Below are 3,921 nucleotides of genomic sequence, written 5' to 3'. Positions count from 1 at the left end.
AAAGAAAAGAAAAGAAAAGAAAAGAAAAGAAAAGAAAAGAAAAGAAAAGAAAGAAAGAGGGAGGGAACATATACAAAGGAAGGAAGGAATGACAGAAGGGTTTCTCTCAATTTGAGGTTCTCCTGTATCACTCTCAAGATAATTGCATATTCTAGACAGAAATAATCCACCCTTGCAGGTAAAGGTAAAAGACTGACTAGTCCACAAGCATCATTACTGGCCTTCTCACCCCCTACAAGCTTCCTAGCTTGTGGAGCACAAGAACCAGACCAATACTGTCAATATGTCACTGCCAGCAGGGCACGGGTGGCTACCAGCCTTGGGGAGCATGATGTGCTACTAGGCTGAACTAATCACTCCTTGGCATTTCAGGAGCACTTAGGTTGACAGATCACAGCACATCCATAATGGAAGACAATAACTCACCCGGGGGGAGGGCAGGAGGGAAACACTGAGTTGGCCCCCATAGAGGGACAGTTAGTATTTACATAAGTCAACCTGAAGCCATATTGGTGATTCCTTAAAGGGGCCAAAAATTTTAGAAAGAAGAAAAGCCCAGGAAAACCCTGAGGGAGAGGAGATTGGATTGCATCCTTAATTGAATAAAGACATTTAATCAAGGGGATGGTCTTTCTACCAAAAGTCTCACACTTGAAGAATTTAACAGGTATAACTGCAGGAGACAAAGGGAGAGATTAAATACTTTAATTTTATAAAGTTCAAATGTATGAAATTTAGAAATATTTTAGATATCAGTGAATGGTTCCCAAAGGATATGATTATTTTAACTCTTAAAAACACATTTTTATATCTTCAAGGGATTTTCTCTGCTAGAATATCTGCTATCAAGTTTATGCAAAATAAATTTTCTTTCCATTTTCAAAATAAAATAAATGTATACAGACCCTCTAAGGAGTCTCAACTTTTTGGGAGGTAATTTGCTAATTCAGTGTACATATGAATCATCCAGAAACACAGTTAAAATATAAATTTCCTGGGCCTCAGCTTGAGATTTTCATTCAGCAGTTTTTCAAGGAAGAAACAAAAATATGAATTTTTAACCAGCTTCTCAGAGAATTCATTAAAAAGGAAAAAAAGTCCTTAGAGAAATGCTGCTTGGACTTGTACAACAAATCAGAACTGCTCCATTTTCTGGACACCTCAGGCTGTGCAGGGAAGGTAGAAGGAATGCTCTTTAAGAGACCAAACCTGGGACTGCCCTGGCCCTAATTTGGCTCTAGGTCTAAGCCTCCCAAACCACTTCCCTGTCACACATCTGCATTCAGAGGAGGCATCAAAACCCTCTGCAAACAAATAATCCAGGAATTTTGAACACTAAGGAGGGAAGTCCAAGGCAGGGGCTGGAACCCAGGAAACCAGCTTGCTGATTTTCTTGAAACTGGTCACGCTGACCACAGTCTCCCTATCTGCCCACCCTCATCAAACAGCTGCACGGGGGAAAGATGATAAGTATGATTTCTTTTTCAAGTGGTCCTAATGCTGCAGGATGAATCAGGGATAAGCATGCATATTTGCATTTGAAGCGGGTGGGAGTGGGGAAGAATCGTTGAATATCTAGTTCCCTAAAGAGGAGCAAGGATTAGCCTAAAAGGTTTGTAGCCTGGCCAAAACCCAGAAATGCAGAAGGATCTGGAGTGAGACCCACAAAGTACCTTGCACCTCACACCCTCACCCAACCTCAGGAGCCCCAGAATAAAAAGTAGTGGGGTGTCAAGTGGCGCAAAAGCGACTTGCTCAGACAGCTTTCCTGTGGCTGAGAGCAAGCACCTGTCCCCACGGACCTGCAGTGCTGTGACTTGTGTCCATGGTGAAGCCTGTTATGTAGACGCACACGCACCCTCTTACCTCTGCTCTTCAAGAGGAAGCACTCAAGGGCTGCCCGCCTCAGACAGGGACAGGGACGCGCTCTGTCTGGCGCTTAGCGCTGCCTCCTGTCTTCGCACACCTCCCTAGAGGGGTTCTCGGTACATCCGAAAGCCTTGCGGTCACCGTCCGCTACTGGCCCCACCGTCGCCCGCACTCCTGGTTCGAAACGGGTCTGGCACCCAAGCCTCCCTTCCCAACTAGGTGTCAACCCCAGAGAAGGCGAAGGAGAACGAAAGTTCAGGACCAAGGACAGCAGCGACCTGGGGAAGTAGAGAATCGAGCCAGAACTCGCCTCTCCCCCATCCTTAGCTTCTGCCTTAGAAACTGAAAACGGTCAGGTCGCACCAAAACGGAGTTGCCAAAACCAGCCCGTCTTCCTCCGAGGCGGTCGGAAACTCTGGCCGCGAGCCCAGGGTCTCGCGCTTGGGTGTCGGGGGAAGAGCCCTCCCGAGATCGTGGGAGCTGCCGCCCTCCGATGCAGCGGCTGGGCTGTGCTGCCCGGGGCGCCCCGCGAGGAGGCTGCCCCAGCTGCGCCTGCTCGTGCCCGGGGCGAGGATTCCCTTCTGGGCAGCGAGGAGGCCACTGAGAGGGAGGGAGAGGGAACGACAGCCGCGGGCTCCGGACACTCCCCGCCCCCGCCCGACGGAGAGCGGGTGCAGAGCCAGACCCCAGACGGGCGCTCCCGAGCAGGAGGCCCGGAGTGGCCGCACAAACTTCTGTCCCGGCCGCGCCGCCCTTGGAGCTCCCTCCTCCTCTCCCGGTGACCCCGAGTCGCCCGCCGCTCCATCTGGCCAGAGCTTACCTTCAAGCCATAAGGCGCCCCGGGGCAGAGACGGCGCCGGCTGCTCGAGGCTTCCAGCTCCCGCCGCATCCACGCGCGGCCGCCCCTCCGGCAGCCGTCCGGGGCCGCCACTCTCCTCGGCGGGTCCCTGGCTCCCGGCCCCGCCGCGCCGTTCAGAGCCCCGGCCGGCAGCAGCTCGGCCGGCTCTGGCCCGCGGGGAGCAGTGGACCGGCCGCGGCGGGGCGGGGCGGGGCGGGGCCGGGCGCGGGGCGGGAGGGAGCGCAGGGACTGCGCGGAGGCGGCGCGGTGCGCGCGGGAGGCTGCCGGCTCGACACTGAAGCTGGACAGCTCCGCGGTGCTGGAGCGCGGGGAGCGCGGGAGGGAGGTGCCCCGGGCCCCGCCCCTGAGACAGGCCCCACCCCCGCCCCCCACCGAACGAGCTGCACCTCCGGGGCGCTCCCCGGCCTGGGGGGATAGGAGGGGGTTGGGGATTCCGCCATCCCTTGCTTTGAGGCGGGAACCCAACCTTCGACTGCCCACTGCGCTCCCACACACACCCGAAGTAACACGCTGTGAATGCAGGCTGGGTCCTCACGGTCTGCTTGCCAGTCCTCTCCTTTGAGGACTCAGAAGCCAAGGATTGCAGGAGGCACCACCCAACCAGCAAGTCAGACAAGGAGAGGAGGTGTTCGGAGAGGTCCGGATCCGTTTTCTGATTTCAGGTCTTGGAACCTTTGCAGTCAGTTCCGTTGCTGAACTCATCCAAAGGAAAAGGCCTATTTGGAGTTGACCTGAGATGGAAATGGAAAAGGAGGCCTCAGGGGTTCCAGCGCACATTTGACTCCAAACTGAGGTGTGTAAAGCGGGGAGTAGGGAGGGAGAAAGAGATGGAGTGGTGAAGAGTGTTCCGCTGCAACGCTGCCCAGGGTCATTTGGGCTGCAGAGGAACCTCATTCTTCACCCCTTTTCTTCCTCTCTCCTTTTCTTTCTTTCTTCCTTCTGCAGCAATTAGTTACCAACTGTTCTCACTCTGTCAGACTCTACGTCAGATTCAGAAGTCACAGACAGAAATAAAACCAGGCCCCTGATCCCACACCCTGCCAATCCAGAGAGGAGACCCCCCAGGGAAATAAATGAGGCTTAAACAGGTACTGTGAAGCACAAAAAAGCAAGACTTCACAGAACCGAGCATTGAAGGAGCAACACCAGCTCCCAAGGGGAGAAGGTGGCACAGCACTCCAAGTAGAGGGAAC

The 3,921-nt window shown here is 53.9% G+C and overlaps 1 protein-coding gene across 3 annotated transcripts in view; it reads right to left on the bottom strand.

Moving 5' to 3' along the window:
• DRD2 (dopamine receptor D2) overlaps positions 1–3,004 on the bottom strand; it is a 67,119-nt gene extending 64,115 nt beyond the window's left edge. Inside the window, exon 1 of one of the 3 annotated variants that reach the window (XM_032285509.1) lies at positions 2,690–3,004. The gene's annotated coding sequence lies outside the window, so the exon portion shown is untranslated. Of the gene's footprint in view, positions 1–1,866; positions 2,292–2,689 lie in introns of those variants that run through there. The other 2 variants (XM_032285511.1, XM_032285510.1) reach the window with 2 other exon arrangements.
• Between the last annotated feature and the right edge of the window lie 917 nt (positions 3,005–3,921).

Source organism: Sapajus apella, unplaced genomic scaffold, assembly GCF_009761245.1.
Source record: "Sapajus apella isolate SASKATOON/1434 unplaced genomic scaffold, GSC_monkey_1.0 scaffold16, whole genome shotgun sequence".
NCBI classification, from domain to species: Eukaryota; Metazoa; Chordata; class Mammalia; order Primates; family Cebidae; genus Sapajus; species Sapajus apella.
This window is presented reverse-complemented; position numbering and strand designations above follow the sequence as displayed.